General features: G+C 33.0%; 1 protein-coding gene and 1 long non-coding RNA gene across 3 annotated transcripts in view; both read left to right on the top strand.

Annotated features, from left to right (window-relative positions):
- Positions 1 to 14,725, top strand: part of LOC113513188 (max dimerization protein 4-like) — a 406,434-nt gene that overhangs the window by 9,884 nt on the left and 381,825 nt on the right. The gene's annotated exons all lie outside the window — the stretch shown is intronic.
- The window catches only part of LOC128201546 (uncharacterized), an 81,368-nt gene continuing 71,064 nt past the window's right edge, over positions 4,422 to 14,725 (top strand). The window contains exon 1 of the long non-coding RNA XR_008253280.1: positions 4,422 to 4,706. This is a non-coding gene — a long non-coding RNA (uncharacterized LOC128201546). The remainder of the gene's footprint in view (positions 4,707 to 14,725) is intronic.

The raw sequence follows: 14,725 nt of genomic DNA, 5'->3' as shown, positions 1-14,725 counted from the left end.
TACATCCAGGGGGGAAAGGGATTGTTAGCAATGGAGTTTGACAGCCCCATTGCTAGCAATATGCCCTATTAGGTCGACCTCCACGTGGCTCCCCCTGGAAACCATTGTGAACAATTCTTGTTAAATTCGTCACGATCGGTTAACTGACCTGCTTCATCCTCACCTATCATCCTTCACTGGTGCCCCGCCAGTGTATACCGATGGCGCAGGTGTTTGTGAATTGTTTGTGAAAGTTCATGATTACTCACCTTTAAAATATTGAGACGTATAAATATTATCTATTCAGACTTGATTTTGAATGATTCTCAATATTTAATAATCGTTAGTATAGATAAGATTGTTTTTTTTTTTTTAGAATCGATAACATTCTTGTTCATTCATGTCAGTTACAACATTTTTTTAATCTTTTTTTTTAATAACCAAGGACCATTAACGTATACATCTTTCTATTGCTGAAATATAAACCATGCATGATAATTATTACTAATATTCGTACTGTAAAAAGCCAAATATCTACTAGAAATAACAAGCCAAAAAAAAGCTACCTGACTAGAACAGATGAATATTTCTGCACGTTTGACTACTTACAACACTGGATGGTTGTTTTTTTTTTATTTTTTTTTTAACTAATTTGGAAAATTCCTTTTCTATCTGAAAAGACATATTTACAGTATTGGTTCCATACAATTTTTTTATCAAAATCACTCCAAAAGTTTAGTTTTGAAATTAAAATATCCGATTTGGCCACAATTGAAGTCGGTTTTTTTGTAAAACATAATCTTAACTTATACAATTATATCAGTACCTAATGTGCTAAAGTCCGGAATGAACGTAGGCGGTTATCTTCATAATTACTGAACTAGTTCTAAAAATTCTTTCACTAAAATACAGATATGCTATACTTGATATATATTTTTTTTCATTTAAGAGTTTCCTCTTGTCGGTGCAACTAATTCATGCATCTTCTTCCAGCCAGCTCTATACCAGCCCATATCCTTGACGTCCCTATACGACATGACACCTAATGTTTCTTTAATCTGTTCCATGTAGTTCTTCCGTCATCTCCTTTTTCTTTTGCCTTCTATTTTTCCTTCTACTATATTCTTTAAAAAATCGTCGCGTCGTATAATATGGCCCAGCATTTTGCCTCTTTTATTCTCTATACTTGATTATAATAATCATTATTTTCCAAGGATTGGGTTCACGCTTGCGAAGCCGCGATAAAATGTAATAATACAGAGGCAATCTTCTTTGGCTCAAATCAAACGTAAGGGTCATACCTTTGAACGGAGCCATGCGAATCAAACTACATCTAAAATATATTTTATTCATGTAGCTTCACACGACACACTTGACATGTAATTTTATGTTTGCAAATTGCTTAGTAACTGTCCGTTTTTTTAATGAAATGAAAAAATGGTAACCTAGTTTATGTTGTCGGAATACGCTGACCAGTGATGGTGAAGTCATCAGTTGGTCCACCTTGACAAATTCCTCAGAAATTAATCACGATAGTTTCCAGAAGGATTTGATAGGAGATCAACCTCCTCTCACCGTTCTAAACAGTCCGGTGTTGGGAAAAATTAAATTAATCCGAGAAACTGATAGGTTCGCCTTTTGTCACAATGAATTCCAAAATTTTTTACGTCTAAATGTGGGCATGTCGAGTGTTACGTTCTCCATAAGCAACTGCAATAATCAACTAATAAATACCTCATTAGGTATTCCGTGAGTAATTTTGTTAAAATTAACTCAAAAGAATTAGACAAAAACTAACAATTTAGTTTTACAAATTTGCGATAAAAATAACCTTTTAAAAATTTGCGAAAATCAATTCGCATATTACGTTCCAATTTAAGCAAAAAACTTACTTGGACTTTTATATGGCAACACCATCCATATTCCTTGCAAAGGTTGCGGTACACCCATTCCACCAGGAAATTTCTTATAACGTCTTAGCTACATGGAGCTGTGATTGATGAACAGTTATATAAACGGTCCTATGATAAAAGATTTCCTCGCCAGCCCGTTTTATCTATAAAAGTATAAAAATATTTCTAGTTTCCCACCCTACAGTAGAGAAATATTACCCACAACGACGTATCAAAATGGTTGTCTAATGCTGCGTTTCTATCAAAAATTTATCGTGTTTTTATACATTAACCCCGTTATTCATAAAAAAAAAAAAAACATGAAACGTCTCATAAACCTAACCTATTACAATATTTTATCTCTTTCTTTTGAGCTATATTCTCAATTGAAAAGAACGTGACAAAATATTTTCAATAGCTAGTGTAGGTTTTAGTTTTTATGACACCCCTTGTATTAATTGATGCACAGTACACTGTGCTTGCAACACAAATAATTTTGTATTATTTGTTTATATAATTATTGTTTATACATCATCTGTAGTCAAGTAAGGTTATTTGAGAGACTGAAAAAAATTTTTCATTCCTTTATTTATTCTTTTCTCGCATTAAAATATGTATTTACATACATAGGGCGGACTTAATGCCTGTTGGCATTCTCTACCAGTCAACCGTATCTTTGGAATAAACAGAGAGCGTAAATTGCGGTGCATTAGGCATAAAGTAAATGCCCAAAATATCGATACATAAAAGAACCAAATATGCTGCTTACATATACAATTTTCAAATTCAATAAACTGATTGCATAGATTTCATATATACTTTTTTTTGTACAAAGTGTCGCGGCCCTGAATGCTTAAAAAATGTATACAAATTATGTAGTTACTTTAATAATTATTCATAAACAATTAAAACAGTTCAGTATCAGTTTTGATGTGTTAATAATTAGATTTAATATTTGATTACCTTGATAGACGGAATCGCTAAACATCTAACCAGATAAACTATTATGGGCACGCCATTCGCACGTTGTTAGTATGTAATAGTAACAGAATAAATTATTATGTAATATAAATTTACATAATTTGCCAATAGGTTTTGTTTTATTTTGGTCGCGAACAATTTGAATTCACCGAGCTTCTATTATTAGATATTTCCGTATTTTAATCATAGATTAAGGATTATTTGAGTGTTGGAAAAAGAAAGGTTATATTTCGTAAGTATGTCAGAATTTTGACACAATGTACAGCCTAATTGAATTTGATTTTTAGAAATATGGTGTCATTGAATCAGTTTTAAATATAGAGTTGATATGTACTATATAACTATAATATAAAATAAATATAGTGGTCATAAACTTTTAAAAACTTATCAAAATGGTATTCTATGGGTGTGTGGAGGTCGACTTGACGAGATATATTGTTGAAAATAGAGCCGCTGGTTTTGTTACTAATAAGTCCCCATCGTGATGTCAGGTGCTACCATATTCCATTGGCTCTATTCCCATAATGAAAACCACAAACGCATCATAGCGATAGCCATTGAAACAATTCGTATTCTCAATTTGTAGTTTTTCAATGGTAATGTATATTTAATTATTTATGCTTTATTACACACAAAGATTACATTGTTATTCATTATTGCAAGTAATTCATTAGTATTTTTTTGTAAATCTTTATAATCTATATCATTCTTTGAAGAGAACAATAAAGAGTTTTCATTCATGTATTGTTACAAATTATTTTGACCAAAGATGCAAAACAGGCGAGATTAACACTGTAAGAGTTCTCTTCCAGCAAACCCTGGGTAGAAAGGAGCATTAATTACCAGCGGGAGTGTGCGTACAATAATGTAATATTATTATATAATAAATTAAAAATTACATAATATAAAGAAATATAACTGCACACATTTTTTGTTTTTCGCTTGACGAATTCGAAAAACGTCAATGCAAATTTTGGATAGAACTTTGAGCGAGGTGTTCAATCAAAGATATTTCGAATATTTTACGAGAATCGAGCTACTGGCCTTACTCAACTGTCTGTGGTAATGAACAACGCTCTCAAGGTATTACTAATAATATATCAAGCGTTATTATCTTATGATACCTCGTATCGCAATTCTCTCGGCTCGTAACACATCTTAAACATTTGTATGTTGGCACAGCTCATCGTTGCTAGATTGGGTATTTTTTTCGTAGTTTTGTGTAACCATTTCTGTGTTTGCGAAATGTTTAGACAACAAATAAAATTGGTATAGAGAAATTTGTGTTTAATTTTTTTGACAGATTTGTTATGTGCCAACCACATATAGATAACGGTATATAGATCAATAGAATATTATAATGCAAATAGTAAATAGATGTGAAATCAGCGTAAAAAACGACGTTTTTTTTTTCGTCGTATGTACTTTGTAAAAGTGAAAGGAATTTATTTTATTTATTTATATTTATTATATACAAAAATTACATTGTTATAATTTATTTTTATATTATTTTGAATAAAGCTGTACAACGAACGAGATTAAACCTATAAAAATTCTCTTCCAGTAAACCCTGAGTGGAAACGAGCCTTAATTACCAGCGGGCAGTGTGCGTACAGTAAGAAGAGGAAACATTATGGGTTTCTATTAAGGAATCGTATCAATTTAAAGGAAAAAAGACACTAAATTGGGATACTAAAAATCGCATCTGGCAACTCTAGCATAGCTTTCAATGGAGTTTACAATTTTACGTCGTAGATTGTTTATACAACGGCGGTTCCCGCGCGTCGTGACGCATCACAGCGCTGTGTCCGCGCACCGCGTGTTCGAGTAATTTTCCTAACCGGACTTTTCTGTGTAGGTACTTGATTTCATGGCTTCTTGTAGTACTAGTTGTTTGGTTTGGAGTGCGATTTTTATTGGCAATCCTACTATAGTATTATAGAAAGTTAGTAAAGATGTAATGTTTAAACGGCTGGAGACATTGAAATTTAGTACATGAGTAGGTTGTATCCTCATTTAATACATAAGATACTTTATATACATATTCACGCGGACAAAGCCGTGGGAAAAGGTCTAGTTTTTTTTTTAAACTTAGAATCGTAAACGACTTAGAAAACCTCATTAGGTTTTTCATTAAAAATGATAGCAATCACCTATTGACGTTAATAGTACTATGAGTACATAAATAATTAATTTTGATTTCATTCGTCTATTGCTTTGCACGCCTACTTGTAAACAGGCTCCCTAGATACGTGGCAAACGAATCTATCAATAAACACGTCATCGCTACCGCATACATGATGTAGAAAAAGACAATAATGTCCGGCGTCTTGATATCTCTCAAGTGTACGCTAAAAACGTACGAGAACCCATCGATAGACGCACAGGAATCGATAAGGGGCCTGACAAGCGGCAAAAGAAGGAGGAGGGGTGATCTTTAAATTCCCATCTAATTGCCCATTGATTTGTTTCAAATATTTATTTACAAAGAAAATAATTTTGTCTGAGAATAAATTTAAAGTACCTATTACTCAATGGCTGTTTACGTAGTCTCAATTGGCGTTTCCATGGCGTCTCAGTCAATTGAAATCAATTAATAATGGCATTATTAATATTATAATGTAGCTTATTCAATGTGATTATTATGAATCGGGTCGAGTACGTACTTGATTATGTATGTATTAGTAATGTATTGCAATTTAAGCGGTCTAGATGTCATTTTAGATCAATGACAAATGCTTAGAAACAGCAATGTTTTTGTACGACAAATTTATATATCGGTATTTTAGATATCGACATTATAGAGAGATATTTATTACAGATAGAGAGATATTTTTATGTATGTTATTCCTGAGATAGTAATTATATTTTTAAATGACGTATCATAAGTCTGTTACAGATATAACTATATGAATAAAATTTATTTTGATTGATTGATTGATAGAGTTTAATACTAATATTATAAAATAAAGATTGTTTGTTGTAATAGATGAAAATCTTTTCACCTATAGAAAACTTTTTTAGGCACTACAGTATGGGGTTCTTTAAAAAGGAAATATTAAGATTTCCTCAGGGCCGGCAATGCGCACGTGACACCCTTATTGTTGCAGGCGTTCATAGGCTACAGTGACCGTTTACCATCAGCCGGGCTGTATGCTTGTTTGTCACCTTTGATCCACCTGTACGAAGCCAGGCCGAATCTCTAGTTATTATAAAAAGTTTGTGCAATTCTATGCACATTCATTATTTTGTTATGTTGGTACCACTAGATTGTTACATAGGTGCATTTCCAGTTTCGTCAGCGTAAGGGTAGTGCCGACTATTATTAAATAACGTAATGTAGTTATCACTTACTGAATTCTACAATAAATATTATAAGTAATAGTTACAGTGTACATTGCTCGCTTTTCCCGCACAAAATTTTGACTTCAATACCGGCAATCATAGACAATTATTATTTTCTTTTTTTTTTTTCTGTTGGTATAACAACTCGCGATGTTGCTGTTGATTATAGTAATTGCGTATAATGAAAGTGATTTTATTTTCAATGAAATAATGGTTTTTCATTATCTTCTACATGGGTAATTGTTACAAATAATTATTTAAATTACAGGGCTACATGTGAGCTGAATATTTGGATTCATTTTGGATTTTTAATTTATACGCCCGACGCCAAAGAATAATTTTTGATTGAGGCATGAAGTTTTAGTTTTTTAAACCTATAAAATTATGATTTTACTGTGAGAGGCGCCATGGGCGGTACATATATTGTATATTGTCCATACTGTTACCACTTTTCATCAAATAGCCCATCATCTTCATTATTTCAGTGATTTATTGCCCTCTACAGAACTTAAGCCTTCTTCTATAATAAGTATTTAAAAAAAAAAACTGATATTTTTCTGAATTGTCTAATATCCACAGTTACAAATTCTGTTTAGTTTAGTACTGTATGGAGTAATGTATGCAGTTATATTTATTGTATTAATTTATTGATACTCCAGATTGTTTTCTCTAAAAGATTACCCATCCCATGAGGGATTAAAGTCGTGAGCATAATTATTTACACTTTAAGCAATTTTTAAATACTTTAATGCAGCCATTCCTAAAGTGGGTTCCGTAAAAAAGTCACCAGGGTTCCGCAAAGTTATTTATACAGTAAAACAATTTTATTCTACACATAAAAAATTAAAAGAGACTATAAAGTGTTATATTTTTAAAATATTTCTAATAAAAGCTTTTATTCTTATTTAAATTACTTTGTTTTTTATTTAATATGGGGTTCTATAAAATAAAAGGTATTTTTTAGCCGTTTTAAAAGTTTACGAACCCTTGTTTGGATGTATCTTAGACTCGGTATATTTATAGTTTTATTATAATACAACTATTGTTCAAAGGATAACATGTTTCCCTCCATTGTGTATTGTATTACGTGATTATAACGGATGTCCTAATCTTCATTGATTATGTATAGTTTGTTGTGAAGTGATATCATTTATCATCTATCGTTATGGAAGGCAGATGTTACATAATGTTCATAAATATAGCGTAAATTATTACATTATAATTGTTTATGCGTAAACGTAACGCAACATAATGTGGTTGCTACCTCATTTTAACTGTAATTATCCACTGCTGGACCTAGCTCTCCTTTATACATTACTATAAGGCACGATTCTGAATCATCTGCATGCATTGACCCTCCCTCCATAGTTTTAAGAGACTACAGCATGGGGTTCTTCACCCTCTTCATAAACTCTCAAACCTCCAAAAATTTTCTATTGACTCCATCAACTGTCAACCTGTAAATCTTAAAACTCACCATGATAACTCATCGTCCATCAGTCCGCATCGGAAAGGTTATCTTAAAAGTCATGCTCTCAGTACCCACTCAATGTTGAAGCCCAAATCTATCATCCATATTATAAGTCAACCAGCTGCAAACCTTGGCATACGCGAGCGTACACCAAAAGCGCAAACGCAAGTGCTTGGGAACTCAAATCCAATACATAGCACAAAAAAAAAAGCATGGGGTTCTTTTAAAAAGAGATAAAGAGGTTTCTCCAAGGCGTAATAACCCTGTTATTGCAGGCGTTCATAGGCTACGGTAACCGCTTACCATCAGGTGGACCGTTTGCTTATTTGCCACTTTAGTGGTATAAAAAAAAAGATTGTAGCTTCATCCAGTGTTTAAGTTTTTTTTTTAATAAAATCCGTAATGTGTTCGTTTGAATTTAGCATAATATAATATTAAGAATATGCAGTCATTTTGTATCCGATTACTGAATAAACAAATGAATACTCAATGCCTTGTAGTCCCGGCATAGAATGGGCCACCCGGTCCTTTCCTGTGGATGTTGTAAGAGGCGTCTTAGTAAACATAAAGGTCGAGGCATGGGCAACAGTGTCCCTCTTGAAACATCACTAAAAGTCTAATGTTGGTTGCCAATACGCCTAACAAGCGTGGCAACTAATAACAAAATACTCCTTATGGGGGAGTCCTATGTTCAGCAGTGGACAGAGTGAATGGCTGATATGATTGAATGAATGAATTGAATGAATGAGGCTAAAAGAAGTAATATGTAATTTTAAAATGAACAAATCGAGGTCGGTTCTGAGGTACCATTTTCTAAACCTAATATTTTAATTTGATAATTTCGCATAATTACTGTTTTATGGACCATCATAAACTAAAATTATAAAAATTTTGAATTAAATCTATTAGAAACTTAGTTCATATTGGTTCTTACAATAAATATTTCGCTGCGGTATCAAATTGAAATTTTAATTTTAGAGTAAGGTTTAGAAAAATGGCGACTTAGAATCGACCCTTATACTCTTTGTTTTCGTTTAAAATTACATGGTCCTTCGAGCCGGATCGTTACTGTTAAGTGTGATGTGCATATACGATTAATAGTTTGAACTATTAATACTATATATATATATATATATATATATATATATATATATATATATATATATATATATATATATATAGTTTGAATTTTGGTACTTATACATATAGAGAAATGGCTGGCAACTCGGAATCGACTTCAAAAGTTTTGGATCGGACTAATTAAATAGCTGAAAATTCGAGCTAACGTCACGAATTCACGATACATACAAGTGCACGTCGCTACGTCATCGTATTGCATCCATTGCAAAGCGTATCACATCAAATGTGATTGACGCATGTCGCCGTCTGTTGCTATGCGTTGCCGTGATAAAGATCTGCCCGGTTCTAGACTAGTCTCCACTTTACGGGCGAGACGAGTGCCATAAATGTAATACTGAAATAACGGAACGTAAAACTGGTAGTAGTTTTATGTTGCATTCAAAAGTTCATTCAAGAACTGAAAATTATCACCACTAATATTTGAATGTTGTTTGTATTGTTCTTTGTCTTTTATCTCGCTTACATCCTAATTGGGATACCAACATTACGGATGAAATATTTAATCTCAGAACACCAAATTCCTTAACTATCGGATCTTGTTCGATTTTCAAACGATTTTAAAAAGAAGGAAGTTCTCAATTCTATTATATTTTTTTTCTATGTCTCTTATCACAACTCCGTCGGTTGTAAACCGATTTGGAAAATTCTTTTTTTATCTGAAATGATATACTTACAGATTAGTCCCATAGAAGTTTTATCAAAATTAGTTGTTTAGTTTAGTTTTGAGATAAAAATAACTAGTTTCGTTATAATTAAACGTGGTTTTTTTTGTGGAATCTTTAATTATTGGGGTCACAGTAAACTATTATACGTCTATTAAATCATAAACAATACTATGAGAGTTATTAAATTAATTTAAGATATTGCTTTAAAAATAGTTAACACAATAGTAACATAATTGTACTGGTACTGGCACGAAAGTAAACCCACTGTCAATTGCAAAAAAAAAAAAATATCAAATTCTAATTTCAATCTATAACATTTAAATCGATTTAGAATCGGCAAAAAAAAGATAGCCTCCTGCTTTTAAAACTTACTCAATACACGGGAACAGACTTGGTGTTACCAAGGTAAGTACATACGTTAAAAAGCTGATGCAATTATTAATTACTGCCAATAATATTTATGAGTCAGTCAGGAAATGACATCGATAACTTAATAATTATGCGAAAAAAATCGAATACACGTCGCCTGCGACAATTAAGTGCTCGTATTTACAGATATATCGACGTTGAACAGTCGCACGTTGTCTAGGCAAATATAGCAGTATGACTAATTTCTTGAGCCGATCTGGCATTATTGCTGTATGTTATTTTACAATGAAATAAATATATCCAGACAATTTGTTGGCAGTTTTCCGATAAAATATCAAATTACTGATCGAACGTCTTTCAAAATGAGAGAAAGCGTAGAAATTCGTGGATGACCTTAGCGCGAGACTTATTTCACACCAGTGTTTTAGGAATTAATATTAAAAATGTTAAACGATTTTAAAAAGTTGCTAAAACACGAATTTACATCCATTAAGTGGCAAAAAGTTGGCTAACTACGCAACGCTGTCTGAGAGCGAGTCCCATCTGATTATGAAATACTAGCGATGCGTCCCGACTTTGCACGGGTAGATAGATAGATGAATAAATTAGGATTTTATATTAGCTGTATCAATAGACATATGTTTGATACTTTGATTGAATCTTTATTTTTTTTTTATATTTTTTTTATGGAACTTAGACTGGCAAACAAACTGACGGCCCACCTGATGGAAAGTGGTAACCGTCGCCTATAGACATGAGCAGTACCATGGACATAACATATACTCTATATTACTTGCTGATAATGTAGCTCTGTATAGGTGAAAAAATTTTTAAAATCGGTTGAGCATATTTTGAGTTAATCCATTACAAACAAACAAGCAATTACATACAAATTATTAAATATTTTCTCTTTATAATATGAATATATGTAGATACGTGCGATTATTCGAATAATGTTGTGTTCTTGGTCAATGTAGTTTAAATGTAGTTGGATGGGATATACCATCACCACATGTACGATTCGTAATTCAATTTCTTAAAAATTTTATTTTTATAAATGCTCGTTTGATCTCAACCTTGTATGCTTTGTGCATACCATAGAATGTCTTGGATTCTATAGTTTATAGTATGTCTATGGTATACTAAGTCTATGGTACACACCTAGTACATTTTTTAATTTTATCGATACTTACTTTTTTTTGTCGTATTCATCTATAATAATGGTCTTGTTAACTTATCGTTTGCTACACGTTTATGCTAATTGATGTAAATAGGAACGCAATGTATTTATCCCTAACAAGTGCGGCAACTGTTTACAATATTATCAGCTTTTTATCTAGACCAGACAGCTTGTGATTGTGACGTAATGTTTTCTGAGTCAGGGCGCTCGTGGCTCGCCCACTGTCCATTATTATTTGTGACACTTATTGTTTTATTTCGATTTATTAATATACCTATAATCTTAATTTAGACAGAAGCAATTTTCGATATTATATACCGTCGTATATACATCGTACAGGCTGTATGGCCCATGCTCTTTGCTAGTCAAATTTAAAATAACAACAATAGTTTACTTCGTAGATATAGAATAGCTTTTCTTTTTCCACGTTATCCAAGCATGGCAGTTCCAGAGACTTCCCAATTATTCTTTAGATAGTATACGATCTTTTCGCGTAACCTGCCTTTCTACAACTCCACAATTCCAAGTTTGAATTTGAAAAAAAAACAATGTTTTTTAAACCATAGACTAAAAAGTTGCCATCTTAACAGAGTTTTTAATTTTTTTCTTCATAACCTAATATTTTGAAGTTACCACGTAATATCACACCCTTGAAACTCTAGATAAAAATGTATGAAACCACTTGTTTACTCCGCGTAGGTACTGTCGGATGAAAAAGTGGATATTATACTAATTTATGGCATGTGGGAACTTGGTTGTTAGTGCTAACAGCCATTTCGTTCGAGATAAATGTGTCTTTTTTTTGTGAACTATTTGTTATTACACGGCCGTGTTTATGTTGGTAGGTGATTGCGGCTGTCTTGTATGGTAATGTGTTATGGACGCTGTATGTTTCGTGCGTGAATAGATTTGTTTTTACATATTTTTCTTTATGCTAATAGCCCGTTCCCACTATGACGGGCGTGAGTTATTTTTTTCGCGCCCTTTTCTGTTATTTCTCACGTTCTCACTCCTACCACTACTTGTTAGAAATAATAACAATAATGGATGGAATAGCCTATCCTTAAATTATATAAATAGAGCATCGAATGGTTAAGAACGTATCAACGTTTAGTCAGCTAAATTATCTTTCAGTTAAATCAATTTGACACATTTTTTTAATCAAAATAAAACGCGCCATTTTTTTCAGTGTTGCAAGTAATTGCATGAAAAATTTCCTTTGTACAATTTTGAAGACATCTACTACGTGGATCGGGGGGAAAGGGATTGTTAGTAACGGAGACTGAGAATCCTATTGCTAGCAATATACCCAACTAGGTCGACCTCCTCGCGGTTCTCCCTGGAAACTATCATGGTTAATTCCTGATGAATTCATCATGATGGGCTAACTGGCCTGTTTTCATTCTCATCTATCACCCTTCACTGGTGCTCCGCCAGCTTATCCCGTTAGCGCAGGCGGGGTTACCATACCATTTTCACCCATCAAAAAAAAAAACTACGTGGATCACTCTGTCCAGACTTGAGTAAACCTTAACTATTCTTGTTAGAGGATAATTCAATAAAGAAAAACACGGTTTAAATAATTTATAACAGCTGAATATCATTTTGTTTCCCTTCGATTACTTGTAACAATATCAAATGGACAACAATTATAGGTTTTTCTGGCGTAGCTTATCATAAGCTAGATAAAACAGTAGTCCACATGACTCTGACACATATAGGTATTATATGTACATATTTTAATAATGACAAAGCAATTTGGAACAAGTTATTATTACGTTGTAATATACTAAATGTTTTCCGTGGTTTTGCTCGCGTTAATCAGCATGTAAAGTGTCCTATGTATTAAGTTAAGATATAATCCAACTGTGTAAAAAAAAACATTTAAATACATTCAACTGTTTAAACGTGACTGTGTAACAAACATATTTACAAACTTTCCCATTTATCTTTTTATATTATAAACATTATTTGTCGAATATACATATATAAGGGCAACACTTTAGAATGGTCGCGCCTATTTAGCAAATTTTTTTAACCTATTAAAAAATAGAGGTTATTTTTTTATTTTTGTTACCTCATATCTCCGTCAGTTCTAATCCGTTTTCGAATTTTTTTTTTATCTGAAAGGTATACTTAGATTGGTCTCATAGAAATTTTTACTAAAATCGGTCCAGTAGTTTAGGATTTAGTTCAAAATAACTGATTTTGTCACAGTTGAATACAGGTTTTTTTTTTGGGGTAATCTAATTTTAATTTTTAATTCAATTCTATTTTTTTTTAATATTTAATTACTGTTGTGTTTGTAATTATCTGTACAGAATTGTATGTAAGAAAATATTTGAAAAATCATATGGAAAACTTAAAAATTTTGGTTAAAAATACCCATATAAAATAACGTACCATAGAATGAGTCAAAAGGCAATAGGGAGTATCTACAAAAATATAGATAGTACTCGTGCGAAGCTGGGTGGGGCAGCTAGTTTAGTAATATTAGTAAGATCTTTGCACAATCCTACCATACACAGTGCTGTTGCCTATATCAAGATGCCACAAGTTGAATTTATTGCCACTCGCAACAACTGACAAAGCGCGGTGAGCCCACACGGGCCGGGAGAAAAATCTATTGCCGTCTTGAAAACCACGATGAATTTAATCAGAAAGAAGAATGTAAAGTGACTTGCATTGAATGGGGGTACGGGGACAGTAACAAAATACAATACAATACAATTTACCAGAGGGAGACTTTGTACAAAAGTCGTTTGCTTGGGTACCTCTGTCCCATTCGTGTTTCAACCGTAAAGCAGTTCTGTTTGCATGGCTGTGTTTCGGTTTGAGGGGTGGAATATGGCGTGAATTTACAGGGTACAGAGGAATAACACCTGAGTCCTCAGGAATGACAACGCATGGGGGGTATCATGGCCGAAACAGTTATGTCTGTTACACTCTGTTATGTCCACGGTACTGTTCATGTCTATAGGCGACGGTTACCACTTTCCATCAGGTGGGCCGTCAGCTTGTTTGCCGTTCTAAGTTGTATGTAAAAAAGGGGTGGTAAAAACCCGTAAGTTATTGCTTAGTCTAATGAAGCCTGATGTCAGGTATTGAATTGAATGAGTACAATTGGAGCCTACTGCACTTGACCCAGCGTATCCTTATTTGGCAGAAAATGTTCATATTAAGCGTGCAATGCCAAAAAGAGCTTCTGAGTGCTTTATTAGGTTCCGTACAATAGTAGCGCAATGTGCAAAGCAGCTATTTTACCTAACTGTAATGACGCGCGATACTTTTGTTCTCCACTGTACTTGCGGTTCAAACTTTCACCATGCCATAGCGCGGTACAAGTACATAGATATGGACTTAATAGATGACGCAACTGTAAGTATTTTTAGCTCTAAATTAGATGTAATAGAGCCTAGTTTACAATGATTACATTTCGATAACGGATTGTTAGCTATATTATGATTAACCCTGTATTCTTATGGTATAATATATTATGACGTATGATAATAGTTTCCAGGAAAGACCCTGTAGAGGTCGACCTGACGATACGACTGATCGATGACTTTCTCCATAATTATTATTAATATTAGGTTTTTTTTATGAAAATGCAATGGTTAATTCGTCTGTGATATTGATCGAAGATGAAGTCATATCAATCGAGTCATCGTTATGAAAGGTAACTACAGGGGGGACCACGTGG

Source organism: Galleria mellonella, unplaced genomic scaffold (genome assembly GCF_026898425.1).
Source record: "Galleria mellonella isolate WM207_F2 unplaced genomic scaffold, CSIRO_AGI_GalMel_v1 utg54, whole genome shotgun sequence".
Classification (NCBI taxonomy): Eukaryota; Metazoa; Arthropoda; class Insecta; order Lepidoptera; family Pyralidae; genus Galleria; species Galleria mellonella.
Note: the sequence above shows the minus strand (reverse complement) of the source record. Positions and strands in the feature narration are given on the sequence as shown.